Below are 18,215 nucleotides of genomic sequence, written 5' to 3'. Positions count from 1 at the left end.
GAAAAACTATCACCAATTTTAAGTTTTAGAGAGAAACTATCATATTTTAAAGAGAGAAAATACATGCAAATTTTTAGAGAGTGAATCTATCTCAATTATTTAGAGAGAGAAACTATTTCAAAAATTTTAGAGAGAGAAATAATCTCATATTCTAATTTTTAGAGAAGAAACTATATCAAAATTTAGAGAGAGTACCTAAGAAGTTTTGGAAATAAAAATTATCTCAAACATTTTTAGAGAGAGAAACTATATCAAATATTAAGTTTTAGAGAGAGAAAGTATTCTTAAAATTGTAGAGAGAGAAAGTACTATTAAACTTTTAGATATAAACTATTATAAATTTTAGAAGAGATACAATTAAAAAAAAAAATTAGAGAGAGAAATATCTCATTTTTTAGAGAGAGAAGCTATCTCGGATTTTGATAGAGAGAGACTATCTCGAATTTTGAATTTTAGAAAGAGAAAATATATTAAAATTTTAGAAATAGAAATTTTATCAAATTTTAGAGAGAAAAACTACCTAAAAGTTTTTAGAGAAACTATCTCAAATTTTTTTGGAGCGAGAAACTATCACAAAATTTATGTTTTAGAGAGAAAAAGTATATTAAATTTTTCGATAGATAAGCTATATCAAATTTTAAATGGAGAAAGTGCATGAAATTTTTAGAGAGATAAACTAGCTCAAAAGGATTTAGAGAGAGAAACTATTTCAAAATTTAAGTTTTAAAGAGACTCAAATTTTAAACTTTATAGAGAGAAAGTATATCAAAGTTTAGAGAGACACTATGTCAAATTTTAAAGAGAGAAACTATTTCAAAATTTTAGGGAGAGAAACTATCTCAAACTTGAAGTTTTATAGAGAGAGCATCTTAAAATTTAAGAGAGTAACTATATCGAATTTTAGAGAGAGAAAGCACATAAATTTTTTTAGAAAAGGAATTATTGTAAAAAAATTTTAAAAAAATTATCTCAAATTTTAGCTTTTAGAAAGAGAGAGGATATTAACATTTGAGAGAAAAACTATATCATATTATAGAGAGAGAAACTACTTAAAAATATTTAAAAAGAGAAACTATATCAAAATTGAAATAGTCACCCACTACGTTAAAATTTGATATAGTGTCTCTCTAAACTATATCACTAAATGAGTATTTAGGAAAAAATATAACAAAATTAGATGGTCTCCATTCAATCTTGAAACATTAAATTTTCAGGCACATATGTTATAATTTTATTAAATTTTCAGGCACATATACTATAATTTTTTTTGTTATTTGAGGTTGGTGACTAGTTTGAGGTAGTTACATCCCAAAATTTAATATCCCAAAAATACATGTGGATAAACTTGAATGTGGTGTGTAGAAGCATGTGATATTTTGGCTTATTCACATTTGCAATTAGGAGTAAGATGACTCTTAACTCTTAAAGTGTTTGTTGCACTGTTGGAAAAACGAGGCGATCCAACCGTTAATCATCTGGTTAGATCAAAATCGGCCGACCACGGACCGATTTCAGTTTTGGGCGGTTTTGATGATCAACTGGTATTTAAAAAGAAAAAATTCATATATATATATATATATATATATATATATATATATAAAAGGAATTTGATTTGTAATATATTTTTGAATATTCTTTTTACATTATGGTAAAAGTTAAAAATTGTTTTGATCATTAATACTCACTTTTATATTTTTCCATATTTTTCAAAAAAATTAAAAAATATACCTAGGCACAAATCGATCCTTTGAAATCAATTTTTTTCATTAATTTTCAATTTCATTTGAATGTGTTTTCTTTTAATCATTATGTTTTTCATATTTTAGTAGATTTATTTATTTATTCAGCATTTTTTTTACTGCCCGAGACTTGTTTGGTTAGAGTGGTTGAATCAGCCGGTTTACTGGTTAGGCCAATTAAACCGCTACTTAGCCCATGTTCAGTTAACCGTTCCGCTTCGATTTTATGAATACTGGTTTGTTTTCATTCATACCACTGTTTTATTAAGGCACCCATTCAAGTCAAAAGCGCAAAATATGAATGGCCACTAATTGTATTGACAATAAAATTTGAAGCTATTTGTGCCACACTTGCACCAAAAAGAAAGTAATATACAAAAATTAAATTGATCAAAATATTTGTACTTATTTTAAAAGTATTTTAGTCAATTTATTTTTAAAATACATATATTTTTATTTCTTGAGAGCTTGATTAAGGATTTTGGGCACCCAAAAAATTAAATTAACAAAAATAATATAAATAATTAAAATAAAAAATTACATATAACTACATGAGTACGCCGACGCCAAATAATTGGGATAAAGTTTTGATGATGATAATGATATAGTTGTAGCTATCCTTTTTTTTTAAAAAAAAAACCTCAATCCTTTTAAAGGTTCGTGTTTTAAAAAAAAAACCTCAATCCTTTTAAAGGTTCGTGTGCCGCCTTAGGACACCACTGTGACGTGGACAGCATCTTTTTGATCGATCTCTACGTCTAGTGTTCATTCTCAAATGCTTAAAGATATGCTGCTCCTAAGGGCGTATACTGTATATTTCCTCCCTACGATAATTTTAAGCTAGAAATAGTTTCAAGACGCCTCAATTTAGGGATGTAATCTCTTGAATGTATAGATCAACGTCAAATAAGAAAATTTCCAAAGTATGTGTTCTATGTACTTTAAAAAAAAATTCCCTGAAATTGAACTAGCAACATCCAATTATCAGATGACGAGATCTAAGTATTAAAAAACTTAAAATCTATTTGTTTATTTGATAATAATCATCTAATTATTATTAATTCTCAATAATTTTTAAAATCTATTTGTCTATTTGATAATAATCATCTAATTATTATTAATTCCTAATAATTCAAATAAAAATTATATCTTTTGCCTCAGGGAGTTGCTGTATAGTCTACTCCCCTGAGAGCATGCTATACGGGCGCTTCGCTAATTTAGGTCAAATGGAAAGCTATCATACAAGGCACTGGTACTTTTGAAATCATTAAAGCTCTGTTACTTGTTCTTGTATTTCTAATAGGCAAATGGTGAAAATTGCCCTAAAGTTATTTGCCATAGATGAGGGATATGTCACGTTCAAAAGTTTGAGGACCAGCAAGATTGTACTATCCACACGGGATGTTCGAAAATCACAAGGCATAGCATTTTAACCATACATTTAAAGGTTTGTGAATCTTGAGGTCACCATCATATGTGACTAGCCTTTTTCAAAATGGGGTTACACGATGTTATAGGTAAAAGTAAAAAATAAGTTTATCGATGTTTTATACATGTAGGTCACAATCATTTTTAATGTCATATATGAAATTAAATGATTAAGTCAGAAAATATTTAAAAAATATGTTCTCTATGACACATTCTTATCCAATAGATTTCAAATCTACTTGATAAATGGTTTTTTAGTATACGATTCCCTTTTGCATACCAAAACAAGATCACACTATAAAATCATTTTTTTATAAGATATGCTTACTTTTGCCTAGTGAATTGTTGATATTGCCCTTTTTCGGCACCTCAGAGGGGTGACCAGTAGAACACAAGCACACAGCCACATATCTCTGATCTTTTTTCTAAATATTGTTCAGTCTGACTCTGAAATCGCCCAAATAAAAAAAAATAAATTGAAATCCAACACCTAATAAGTTATATAGCCTGAATCCGACTTCCGAAACACTGGAAAATACTAAATGACAGTGATGGCTATTTGCGTGTGTTCTCAGGCTCACTCCTCTGAAGATCAACCTTGGGGGTGGTTTGATTGCCTTATAATCAAACATTGAGAATGGCTTTGATGGGACAATAACCTAACAAAATGGGGATGGTTATAGAAGAAGAATTCCATATTCTCAAAAAAAAAAAAACATTATTATGGGTTGTTAAAGAATAAAAGTCAAAGGAAAAGTTAGGGAAAATAATATAGTGTCGAATACCAATTTGTGAAAATAAAAAAAAAAGCATTATTATGTGTTGTTAAAGAATAAAAGTCAAAAGGAAGAGTTAGGGAAAATAATATAGTGTCGAATACCAATTTGTGGTGGCCGTCGCATGGAAAGGAAGGAAGCGTCGTTTTTGGGACTGAGGCATACTTTTCAATGTTTTAGGGCCCAATTACGTCGACATTCTTCGGTCACTATGGCTTCATCATGACATCTTTTGGCGATGTCATGGAAATCGAAATTTCGGATCTTCATTTTTACCGTTCAAAACCTACATGAAAAGAAAAAAACGTCAACTCGGATCAGAAATAACCGATATGGAAAAAAGAATTGATTGGACCGGTTTGCGTCTTAGTTAGAATCTAGAATGGGCTGGTTCTACCTAAGACGGTAAGCGGATTCTTTAATTGGCTGGTTCTGTCAGGGAAATGATGATATGGATTGTGTAGATTGGGAGGTTAATATTTTTATATTTTTAGTTTTTTTTAATGAAAAAAATAGGTTGCAACCTTAAAATGTAGAACTACGGATGTACTAAAAAATCGATTAAAAAATATTATTTTAATGTTGAAAAACCTTCTAATTGAGCATCTCGATATCGAGATGTATATGATTATGAAAGAAAAAGGGATTTTGAGTCACATAAATAATGCGTCTTGCAACACATTATCTAAACCATCCATTATTAAAATTTTCATACTTCTATAGATCTACTTGCTTTTAACCATTTTTGGAGTTTTAAATTTTATAATTAGATATGAAAATAGATTTTGAGATGATCCTAAAAATAATTTACATCAAAATTATATGTTATGATCAAATTTGAAGGTGCACCTTAATTGGATTGTTTAAGGTTGCAACCTTATGGAAACCACGTCCGTTTTTTTTATTGACTAATGTCCTTAAAAAATATGATTCTAACTTGTAATGGGGCAAATGTAGGAGTGAATCACTTTTATATTACTTAAATCTCTCACACCACCGCCGGGACTAAAATTTCTAAGCTAGGCAATGGTACAGTGAACCACGTTTACCTGAGGAAAAAAATTTATATAGAGCCGAAGCTCTAAACAATCAAATTAGAGCCCACCTAAAAAAATTCATTAGAAGATGTTGTTTTGATGCCTAAATACTTCAAATTGATCATCTCCACATCAAGTTGCATGGACATGATAAAAAAAAATGGATTTCAAGTTTTGAAAATAGTACATCTTGTAACGCATTTTTGGACCATCAATTTTCAAAAATTTCAAGTTTTCATAGATCTACTCGATCTATACTATTTTTTAAGCTTTAAATTTTATAATTAAAAATATAAATATATTTTAAGGCCATCACAAAGATTTTCAGTATTAAAACTACATTTCTAGACATTATTTGAAGATGTGCTTTATTTTTATTGTTTAGAGCCTCAGCTCTATACAAAGCGCACCCTTTACATTATGCTTCTTAATAATCTTTCACACCTGTTGCCGTACTCAATTTTTTGAAAAATAACTTTTCATGATGTCTAATTCTATTTCCCTTATTGCTGATTTTGACTATTGTTTTTATTTTGTGCAAGTACATTTTTTATTTTAGTATAATGTGATGCAAATATCAATCTTACTAACATAGAGTTTAAATTTTAGTGTATAGGGTATATGAACTTGTCAAACCTTTTGCGTGACTAAGAGTCCTGATTTGGAATCATATGTTTTTAATGTGACAAGTTTTGGAATAACATATTTATGTTGTGATACTTTTTTTTTTTTTTTTTGTTATAAGCCTTTCAAATATTTCTCTATATAACTTCGAGCTAATTTTGTGAGGCTAACATTCAAAAACTAATTTTGTGAGGCAAATCGTTCAAAACTAAAAGTTATATATGAGTTTATTTAGCTAATTGAAAAGATCGGTGATTATATTAGATGAAAAAATATGTTAGGGCATTGGAGGTGACTAAAAAGGTATATTAATTTTAAATAATCTTTTACTTTATACATATTAGTTAGTAATAAGGCATCGTCCAAAAACATAGAGAAATAATTTGATACAACAATCCATATTAAGCTTTCTTTGTCTTCTTATTAGAGTGAAATTCATATTGGGTCAATATGCCAATGTTCCTTAATATAAAAATTAACTAAAAATGTTTTAACACATTGTTAAAATCATAAGTTGTGTTCAAACGCAATATATAAAAAACTATTATGATCATTATCCGTTGATTATTAGAAACTTGATTAATAATGTTAATTGTCATTATTAACCAATAATGTTTTTTCCTATTGCTTCATGTTTTTATCAATAAATAAGGCTTACCGAATGCAATAGAAAAAATTTTACTTTCAAGATAACAAATGAGATTTTCTTTTTGATTTCATTCAAGGTCGTGGAAAATTTTTAGGAAGAGGAGAGCCATACAATCTAAATATCCTGCGAGAGAATATTATTATTATTATGAGTCCACGTGAAGTTCAGTATTTTTGACAGCTTTATCATACTTTCAAACATAAAAGGAAAATCACATCAAAGTTTTTCACATTTTCTTGAACTTGTACAATTCTAAACAATATTTTGTCAAGTTTTATGAATCAAATTTATTGTAATTTGAAATATTTGCTGCTTCTTGCATCTGTTTGCTTACTTTGTGGAAGTTATTTATTCTGAGGAAGGATTTTTTTTTTTTTTTTTTTCCTTGAAAAGCAAAGTATTTAGGGTCAAAAGAAATACCAACTACTACCCGAGATTCGGAAACTAAGACTTATAAGCTTTGATTATATATTTTCAGGAAATAACTTAGAATTCATTTAGTTAAATAGTGATTTTCTTCTAAGGTAGCATAAGGCTTGAAGTGGGATATTTCATTGAATAATGGAGTTATTAAGAAATAAATTTTCTTAGCATTCGGAGAAATAGAAATTTCTAATTCATTCTAATTTCTTTAGTTTTAATATTTAAAGTAAAAGTAATGGACGACTCTTTCTTAACTTTTGAATTCTTACTAGCTTAAAGTTATTTATAGAGTATAATTTTTCCTTTTTCTTTTTTCGAATTTACATCCTAATATTTGGGGTCCAATTCTCCTACATTGGGTTGCGCCGTTAGGAGTGAGCACATAATCTTTCATCTTTACCATTTTCTAAAATTTTAAAATCTTGCTGCTAATGGGATGGTACGCTAGATGTAAAATTATTATTGAAATACCTATTATTTTTCATCTAACTCATTTTTTTTCTTCAACATTATTTTTTGGGAAAATATATCCATATTTTCTAATTTTAAGTTTTATTTATCGATAAAACCAAGGTTTCAAAACATATCTTCTAACCCCTAACCACTTTAAACTTATTTTTTAACCTAAACAAATGTGAAAAAAACGTGCTCTTTCTAAACCCAATCATTTCTCTCTCTTCGTTTATATACTTCAAACTTTTCTTTTTCTTTCTCCCAACAATCTCTCACCTTCATAAAACCCTTTTCTCTCTCTAGAAGTTTGGGAAGATGACTTTTAGAAAAAACATGTCTTTTTAGATTTATTTGGCTTAAAAAAACAAATATAAATTAGCTCAGGGGTTAGAAAAAATAAAATATACAATTTTTATGCTCACCTCCATGAAACCCTTTTTTCTCTTTAGAAGTTTGGGAGGATGGTTTTTAAAAAAGACATGTCTTTTTAGATTTGTTTGAGTTAAAAAAACAGGTTTAAATTAGCTCGGGGGTTAGAAGAAATAAAATATACAATTTTTATGCCCTAAGATATCTTTTAAAATCTTTGATATCCCGTGAAATGAAACTTAAAAATAGAGAGTATGAAAATATTTTCACTTTTTTTTTAAGTTTTTTTCTTAGTTCTATAGTGGCTAAAATTCCAAACACTCAAATCCTTTATAAACAATAACATCTCATCTCTCCCAAATTCTGATTTTTACTTAGACTCCTTCAATTCCTTTTCCATTGTTATCTATATCAGTCCTAATCCAATCCTAATTGTCAGTTTTCTCCCTTTTTATTCTAAAAAAGAGGTTAATTGGTATTTTTATTCACCAAAAATCAAAAGAAAATCTTCTCTCATTTAATCTCTTTCAATTCTTTTACGGTTTAAGTGTCTGGAACCTAATTTTATGTAAAAAATAAAGATCTTGACTATTTGCTTTTTCATCCTCTTATATGGAAATCTTTTTTTCTTTTTCTTTTTTTTTTTTGCCTTTTTTTATTTCCTTTTTGAGTTGAATACGTTGCTTTGGTTAGTTTGAACATTACTAGTTGATCAAGCTTGAGGTGGCATACCTGTTTGTTTTTTTATCATATTTAAGATTAATCATTATCTCTCGATTAAAGTTTATCTTTCGATTTTGAAATCCTTAATCTTTATGATTAAGGATTATCCCTCAATTATCTATTGATTTTCTAATGTATTTTCTATGCCTTGAAATATAAAGAAGTATAAATACACGAGAATTTCTCTTACAGACGCACTAATCGCTTGCAATGTCCTAATATGACTCTAATTGCCGAGATAGACTCTCACTTTCCTAAGTAGAACTGTTTAGGTTTTAAATGTTTAGGCTTTAAATTTTCTAATAGGATTGAACATTTAATTAGGTTTCAAATTTTTTCAGTGGTCTATATATATCTAATATTGGTATACATGCTAATGGATGCATATTTTTAGAAATATACGTGATATCGTAGTATTAGTGATGGTGATGCGATTAGGAGTATACATCACATGACATGAAAACAACCACAATACATCCCTCTAAACTCCTGCCACTTTGATGGTTATCGTCCCACGAGAAAGATACCAGATTCCTTATCAATTTTATAGGTAAAGATTGATAATTTTATATATTTTAACTATTTATTTCTTTTTACTTTTTGCATGAATTTGTCAATTTCTTTTTCTTGTACATGTATGCTATAAACTATAGTGTCCACAATACATAGGAACACATAACACCAATGGTCCATAACTGATGGTTGCGATTTAACATTTTATTTAATGGCGAAACCTAAGCAAGTATAGTTTCCATCAAATCTCTACCACTTGTTTTCGAGATTGGATGGTCAATAACTGAGTAATATACTATGCACCAAATAGAACTAGAACTTGGTATAATTCAATAATGAATGGTAGTTTTTTTCTTTTTCAGATGATCTGATGGGTATATGAAACACTATATCAGGTGTTCTAAAAAAAGAATCGAATATTGAACAAAGGTTACATGGTGTCAACTTTGCTTCGGCCGTTGCAGATTACAACAATTACATAGCTTCTCTCATGATATCACCACATATCTCATTTGTTATTGTTATTCGGATCATATCATCATTACTATTGTTAGAATTCTTCGTAGTGATTGTTAGGATAGTCAAATAGTTGTAGAAGTAGTATTAGTAGCAGTATTTGAGTGCTGAGTGCAAGTAGTAACAACGCCATTGTAATTAATTAAACAATAAGCTAAGAAGTCAGGTAATCAAAAAATTGTATCAAATATTTTGAAATACATCTGTTTTCTATTAAAAAATACATATGGGTAACACAAATCTTGATTTCACATGACACTCTCTCTTCCGTATACTCGTTCAGTAGAACACTGAAATCCTAATTTATTCTCTATTGGATTGCAATGTTATTCCCTCCTTGGCTCCTTTAGAATTTAGAACCGTAGGCACTCTCTTTACAAATTGGAATCTTAGTTCTTAGTCTCTCTTAAACTTTACTGTAAAATTAGAAACGTAGTCTCATGCACTCTCTTTTTTAATCGGAACCTTATTTTCCATGTAATTTTGAAAATCCAGATAATCTACTTTCTTTCTTTTCTTTTTTTTTTCTTTTTTTTTTTTTTTGTCTCTTTACAAGTTTTTTTAAGCATTAAACATGGTTTAAAAAAGCTATTATAAATTAGAAAAAACTTGCCGATGTTGCAGGATCGTAGTGTCTGCTGCTCACAACATGGTTTAAAAAAGCTATTATAAGTGAGAAAAAACTTGCCAATTTTGCAAGATCCTAGTGTCTACTGCTCACTCGAGTAAGATCCAAGATAATTTTTATGACACCAACCTAAAAAAAGAAAAGAAAAAGAAATAAAAATTTCAAATAATAGCTCAAGGATAAACAAGGACCATCCAATTTTTCATGGCAAGATCTAACTATTGAAGAACTCAAACTATTTTCTTTATTATATAAAATTAATCATCTACAGATTCGTGGATCCTAAAGCAATTTATGTTAAAAGGTATATTGTTATTACCTTTTTAATCTTTATCCATTTTTTTTATTTTTCTTCCTTGTTTTCATGTCCTCTTAATTCACATGCCTTCCTCTAATTCTAAATTCTAACTAATTCAGTCTTGCAACCTTCTCAAATAAATGAGGGTTTTAACGGTTTATGTAATTTCCTATGTGTTTGGTCTAGTTCCAAGCACTAACCTTTTCTTCTTAATCTCGTGCATTATCTTTTCTCATTGTTGCAATAATTATCTCATCAATTTTGGTACTAATGCAATTAGCTTAACCAAAAATAAGAATCAATACAAAAATAAAAAATAAAAAGAAAAGTTACTGATATTGTTATTTATGTTGCGTTGTTATAGAGATATCTCTCCATTCCAGAATAAATAAAGTAATTGAGGCATATAAGATGCTATTGGGGAAGTTAGTAGGAGTGTACAACAGATGATACAGAAGGGTGTCTTTGTGATTAGTGCTGGGACTAATGATATTGTTTAAAACTATTTCGCATGTCTTTGTTATTAGTGCTGGGACTAATGATATTGTTGAAAACTATTTCGCATGTATCTTTGTGATTAGTGCTGGTCATTGTGCTGGGTGATTAGATTCGTGCTACTTTGTATGTGTCTTTGTGATTAGCGTTGGGTCTTTGTGGTGGGTGCTTAGATTAGTGCTGGTGATTAGTGCTGGGACTAATGATATTGTTTAAAACTACTTAAGGTGGGAATCACGCAGAAACCAATTTTTTTATGTATTCTCATGTGTGTTTGTGATTAGTGCTGTGTGATTAGATCTTTGTGCTGGGTCTTTGTAATTAGCGCTGGACTAATGATATTGTTTAAAACCACTTCGTGTGGTAAGGTAAAATTCAGCGTGCTCTCATATTTGTTTTTTAAGAACCTTCTTCCATCTTAGTAATGCACATTACTCGCTATACAATTTAAATTTCTTTCACGGACATATATATTTGTGGTTTTTAATGATTTCAACATACCAAATTGTAATTTAAATTTCTTTCACAGATATATGTATCTATGCTTTTTTTTATGATATCAATATATCAAATAGACTATTATTGTGTTTCAAATTTCTTTGCCTCCCTCTCGCAATCACTTTTTACCTCACTCGTACAATCACGCTATAATAATGCTTAATGTTAACCTAAATTACCACCTCTAAATTGATGTATACAAGTTTTATGTTAGAAAGATCAATTTTTTTAGAATGGCATCTTTGGCAATGCATTCATATCAGAAGTGGACAACTGTATCTATGTCTATCTAACATAGTTTTTTCATATAATCTCTTTTAACATAGTTTTTTTTATGCAATTTTTATTGCAATCTCTTTTCCTTCTTGCATCTCTCTCTAGACAATCTATAAAATTAGAAGTTGAGAATTCTCATTGATCATTCTTCAACGACATTACCGTTTCTTTCAACAACAAGATTAGAAGTGCTCTTGCTACATTCTCTGAAGAATTAGGTCCTGATGTTTAAGTGGTTTACGTGGATATATATAGAATTATACAAGGCGCTGTTCACAATTCTTCATAAGATTCTTCCTTATTAAAAATTTCTTCTATAAATTTAAGACGTTGATTTTATGCATTTTTATTTTTGTTTTATATGTGAATGATAGGTTGCAGGGTTTATCGAAGCTTCAAGGGGTTGTTGTCGAACTGGGTTGCAAGAATTCAGAACTGCTTATAGGGGATAGCTAACCTAAGAACTACGGGTAGGGTATAGCTAACCTGCCACGATGTTTTTAGACGTTGTGCATGTGAGAAACTATTGTATTATTGAGCTATTGAAGATGTGAATTAGAGCCCCAATTTGAACCACCTCCTTAATATAGGTACGGATAAAAAGAAGAAAGATGTTATACCGAAAAATAAATGTAGGTTTCTATAATTTCCTCACTCCCCCTCAAACTCAAGATGGGTTAAGAGAAAGCAACTTCAGTTGGGACAATTAAAGGCAGGCATTAGAAAGAAAGCACGAACAGAACAAGCTCGAGCAGTTGCAAATTAGCGATCCTCAGAAACCAACGTCTTGAATGAGCATTTTCGTATACCAACAAATCAACAGGCCTCCGGAACATACAAGATTGAGTAAAAAAAAAACTCGATCATCACACAAGATGGAGTAATGAAAAACTCCATCTTCTAATAGGATTGAGTAATGAAAAACTCAATCATTAAACATAATTCAGTTACGGAAAACTTGATCATCAACCATGATCACGAAATTCGATCATCAAACAGGAGGCACTTGGAAGAGCCAACAAAAATCAACGGCGGATTAACAAGCACAGTTGGACCTTAGATTCTGAGTTGAGAATAATGTCCAAAGCAGATCAGAGTGTCGAAACACGACTCGACAGATAAACATATTAACGAGTCGAAACAAGACTCAGTGGCTATTTTATAGATGTTGCAAATCGGTCGTTTTCAAAAGCCATTTTCAGAAGTGGATTTAGAGGAGGGTTTCAGATTCGACTCACCAAGGATCCGACATCAGAGGGGAGTATGACAGCAACTATTTACTTGGGTTGTAATGGCAGATGAACAGAGAGACACAACGCTTCTCCGATCAAAGAAATTGAAAACAGGAGCTCGATGCTTGAGAGACATAATACCAAATTGTGACTCTGGCAACTTAATAATATTACCGATTCTTCTGATCTCGTGGCTGGGGCGGTGCTTGTTATTCCACTACCAACTTGTTATTCCACGATGGATAGTTGATCAATCGATAGCAACTTGATCGTCCCCAATGAGAGTAGTGCCTATGCAACTTCTATAGAGAGTTGAAAGAGAAGACAAAACCTTTGGTTGAGAAGAAGATAAAATAGGGAGAGGAAACCTCTTTCTTTTTCTTTTTCTTCTTTTATTTAAATTTTTTTTTTTTTTTTTTTTCAAAAACCTTGTATGTGCACCGACTCAGACGTTATCGAGAAACTGATCTGAGATCAAACTCAGACTCGAGATTTTCAGCTAGAAGAGGAAAGACAAATAATAATAATAATAATAATGATGGTTTGCTGGAGGACAACTCGGATCCAACAGTTATAGAGATATAAAAACAGATTAGTAAACTTGCAGTCGGCACCTCTCTCTCTCTCTAAGCATTAACCTAGGGCTGCAAACAATATATTTTGCAGACTGAGTTTCTTCTAACAAGATGGGGACAAGGATCACACGGTTGATCAAAGATCGGCACAACTAGAATATTCTGGGAGGATGGTTTAGATGGTGGTTCTCTTAATGATAATAATGGTGATTTGGGTGGTGCTTTAGACATGAGAGGGGGTTTGGATTCTAGAGAGGTAAAGATAAAGAGGGTCCACTCAAAAAACCCCAATTATGAAGTTAAAGAGATGAAATATTAGCACCCATGGATGGTGAAGACCCACTATTTGCAACAACCATGAGGGAATCAATTTGTAAAAAGCAAAAAAAACAAAAATAACCAGAAGGAAAATGATGAGTATCTAAGAGAAACCCATACCAAAAACAATCTTAGAAATACAGCTAATGGTATATTTTGTAAGAAGTTGCTTGAGAGGTTGAAAGATGTCACAACAAGATCTTCGTTGGCCTTGAGTGCATGAACCAGAGCAAGGCTCCCCGATTGCATATCTGATAAAACCTCATATTAACTAAAGTAAAAAAGCCTCCTTCACAATTTTCAGCTTACGAGCTAAACATACTGCACCATGTGAATCAAATACAGGAAAAAACAATGATCTTAAGAAACGAGAGAAAATACAGGATATGTTTGCACTAGATTCTTGCAAGGCCAACCCACCCATATATGAAAACTTCTCCCAGAAAATACCTTGCTGAAAAGGAAAACTAGTCCCCATTATAAGGCTCTAATACCATGTGGGAAACTGTATTTCGATATATTTGAGCCTTAAATCCTCATAGAAGATGTATTATTAAACTTATTGAAAATGCGAACAAGAGCCTCAATTTATAAGATTACAAAATTGTATACTACTAAAGAATAACATATACAACGAACCACCTTCCTAATATAGGTATACATAAAAAAAGAAAATATTATACCAAAAAATAAGTGTAGGCTTCTATAATTTCCAAAGTGTATCCATCTGAAATGATGTATAGTGTCATTGCAAACACCACAGTTAAGAGGGACCTTGCTAACATTCTTGATTGAGATCTCTAAGTACTCGTGCCGAAGCATATTGTAAAGTTTCACCCTTGTTCAAAATATTAACTTGGGAAGATTTGTTTGATCTGAAATTTTGGGAAACATCGAAAAATTATTTCGATGATTATATTCTAATGAAAATTTTGAATTTTGAGAGTTCTAATACCTAGATCTCAGCTTCAAAAGTGGACAGTTTTCATTCAATTTTCAAGCCCATAGAGAATACAATTGGGAAATTTTTTATTTGGTACAACATATGAGTTGGAGAGGTTACATTCCCAAATTTTGGGTCCTGAAAATACTCCTATACTGAATTTTGCCTGAAAGATAAATAGACAGTATATTTTCTCAGGAGCGTGATATTCTTTTGCTTGAATAAATCAAGTCGAGGTAGTAAATTTGGATCAAGTGCACGTACTATGCTCCGTAAGGATCATTGTTTACTTCTACTCCCTCTATCAAAAGACCTAATTGAGGGTATTTTTTCAATATGAAATTTTGACAACCACTTAATACTTATTAGATGGTTAGATATTTAAGTTTTATAGCACGTAAATCTCATCATCTAAAGGCGTGGTGAGCGTGCCTGGGTAAAAGTAGTGCTCGGATGGATGACCTCCTAGAAACACCCTCTTTGGGTAACGCCGGTCATCTTCATTGATACAATGCCCAACAAAAAAAAAAAAAAATATCTCACCATCTAAAAATTGGACAGTCGCTATTCAGTTTCTAAATATTATTTTTTTAAGTGTAGTACAATTAAGATTTTTTTATTGAGGTTAATATATGGGTTGAAGAGGTTACAACCCCAAAATTTTGGTTCGTAAAATTATTTCTAGGTGGGATCTGCCTGTCTTGCTATTGTTTTAAGTGCATAAATGGTACATTTAGAAAACAAATTTATTGAGGTTAATATATGGTTGAAAAGGTTACATCGGCAAAATTTGAGGTACTAAAATTATTTTTAGGGGGGGTCTACCTGCAAAAGAAGACTTGAAAGGAGTGTTCCTTGAGCGATTGGTCAAGGATGAATCTTGAATTTCCCGGGTATACCCAACTCGGCATATTTCTCAACATCATCACCCATTCATACTCCTCCACAGCTTAAATATTTCAAATATAGGATACTACTTTATTTTTAAGGAAACTTCATTACACACCCTTTTTTTTTCTTTTCTTTTTTTTTCAAAATTAGAAAAAGCCTACATATTTTGGGCTTTCATGGTGAAATCTAAATTTTTGGATTTTTTTAATATTCGTTTTGCTCCTTGTTCAGGTCCAATATTTTACCACTCAAAATACCAAAAAGACTATAAGGGCCATTTGGGTATCTTGAAATATATTCTCAAGTAAAATACATTAGGGATTGTATACAATGAGAGAATTTATCTATCGTATAAAGAGGTCATAATTATTTATAACTATCTGATATGAAATTTAATGGCTTGGTTGTATCATAAAGTTCAAAAAAGTTACGTTTGAACTTTGAACTTGTCCCAATTTCACATCAAATGATCACGATTAATTGTGACTACCTTATACAAAAGGTAATAAGTAGTTTATACTTCTTCAGTGCATTATTGAGGAAATGCATTACTGAAAATAGGTAGAGCATTTTGAAGCAACCTAGTAAATAGATTGTTGTTGTGTGGCTATGGCTAGAAGAAACTTAAGAAATACATTACCCCATTTTGGATGGGAAAAATTGTATACATTTTACCTATATGTAATTTTTTGTATTTTGTCAAATTACTGTAGTTTACCTTTTTTTTGGGGGATAGAGAGAGTGTTCTCACGAAATTGGAGAAATATCTATAATATAATTTTGGCAATTTATATTTCTCAATCAACTGGAACAAAAATGGAAAAGAAACTACTCCAAATTCTCCATGAATTTTCAAAATATAAAAAAAAATATTGGAAAAATAGTAGTTTGAAAGCCTTATTTAAACACATTAACTAGAACCAACTAGCAAACAGCTCTCTCTCTCTCATTTTGTTAGTCCTTATGTAGACTCTCTCTCCCCTATACACCATCTCTTTTTTTCTCCCACTGACCTTTCTCAAACATTTATACCTTCTCTTTTTGAGTTTCTGACCGTTTCTTCTTTCTTGCCTTTGACTCACCCACCCTTTTTTTTTTCTAAGCACGAGGTTTTATTTATTTATTTATTTATTTTAAATTATTTTTATTATCAAAATTTTTTTATGGCTCTAAAATTAATTTCCATCGTTTTGGTATCAAAAATCTTTACTGTAGCTTCAAAATTAATTTCCTATCACCGAAAATGAAATTTGAAACTCGTTTCCCTATCTCTCTCATACAATGGACTTTTACTCACCAGGTGGAAAAATTGGGCCGCATATGCTGACCCCTGAGCCGCCATGGCAGTGTACCGGGTAAGAGAGAGAACAGAGGGACCCGCAGAAAATTCGAACTCTATTATAATCATTCCATTCCTCTTTTTTCTCAACTATCGCATCTGCACGTCCATATTTCAGGTTTTTTATTCACAATTTGTCATTTCAATAAGCATAATTTCAACCGGTTTTTAAAAAACGTCGAGTCGAAACATACTCGCCCGATTCGACTCGAAAATAGTAAAAAAGGGACTGGATCGGTTAAAAAATCGAAAATCGTCCGGTTCTAGAGAGAACCGGACGATTCTATACAGTGAATCGCCGATTCACTGTACGGAATCGGCGAGTCCGAACAGTGAATCGACGAGTCCCGTACGGTTTTTTTTTTTTTTTTTTTTTGTAATCCATGATAGATTTTTTTGTAATACTTGATCGATTTTTTTGTAATCCATGATCGAATTATTTTTGTTTTTTTGTAATCCATGATCGAATTTTTTGGTTTTTTGGTTTTTTGTAACCCATAATAGAATTTTTTGTAATCCATGATCGAAATGTTTGTTTTCTTTTCTTGTAATCCATGATCGATTTTTTTGTTTTTTTTTTTTTTTTGTAACCCATGATAGAATTTTTTGTAATCCATGATCGAATGTTTTGTAATACATGATCGAAATGTTTGTTTTTTTTTTGTAATCCATGATCGAAATGTTTGTTTTTTTTTTGTAATCCATGATTGAATTTTTTGTTTTTTGCTTTTTTTGTAACCCATGATAGAGTTTTTTGTAATCCATGATTGAATTTTTTGTAATCCATGATCGAATTGTTTTTTTCTTTTTTTGTAATCCACGATTGAATTTTTGTTTTTTTTTGTTTGTTTTTTGTTGTAATCCATGATCGAATTTTATGTAATCCATGATCGAATTTTATGTAATCCATGATTGAATTTTTTGAAAATTTCTGATTTTTTTTTTTAATCCATGATCGAATTTTTTTTTGTAATCCATGATAGAATTTTTTGAAAATTTGTGATTTTTTTTTTAATCCATGATCGATTTTTTTGAAAATTTGTTTTTTTTTTTTTTAATCCATATTATTCAAAGAGAAAATGAGAGAGATGATGATTCTGAAGCCACCCTATCCCAGCCATATTATTCACATATCGAGTCCCAACAGCAACAGTGTAGGGATGAATACGAAATACTGTAAATTAAATGCTGAATGGTGGTTCATGCAGGGAAAGAACATATCAATATTCGCATATTCATTCAAAAACATGAAAATTCTTAATGGAGTACCATCATTTTTTATTGAATTCCTAAAAAATAATATTTATAATGAATTTTAATAATTTTTTCGAATTTTTTTTAAGTTTTATTCTGACCGATTCACCCGATTCCCGATCCGGATCGCCGATTCACCGATCCGGATCGATTTTTTGGAAACCCGATCTAAGTCACCGATCCGTTTTTTAAACCATTTATTTCAACCCCATGTAACC

At 30.6% G+C, this 18,215-nt stretch overlaps 1 long non-coding RNA gene across 2 annotated transcripts; it reads left to right on the top strand.

Moving 5' to 3' along the window:
• The first annotated feature begins 5,775 nt into the window (after positions 1 to 5,775).
• Positions 5,776 to 9,448, top strand: LOC148783062 (uncharacterized). 2 transcript variants are annotated; one of them, XR_016048989.1, is made up of 2 exons: positions 5,776 to 5,907; positions 9,097 to 9,448. It is a non-coding gene; the product is annotated as an uncharacterized LOC148783062 (long non-coding RNA). The 2 variants fall into 2 exon arrangements; XR_016048990.1 differs by lacking the exon at positions 5,776 to 5,907 and adding an exon at positions 8,617 to 8,771.
• The last annotated feature ends 8,767 nt before the right edge of the window (positions 9,449 to 18,215 follow it).

This window comes from Amborella trichopoda, chromosome 2 (genome assembly GCF_054954075.1).
Source record: "Amborella trichopoda isolate Santa Cruz 75 chromosome 2, AtrichopodaSantaCruz75HAP2 v2.0, whole genome shotgun sequence".
Classification (NCBI taxonomy): domain Eukaryota; kingdom Viridiplantae; phylum Streptophyta; class Magnoliopsida; order Amborellales; family Amborellaceae; genus Amborella; species Amborella trichopoda.
This window is presented reverse-complemented; position numbering and strand designations above follow the sequence as displayed.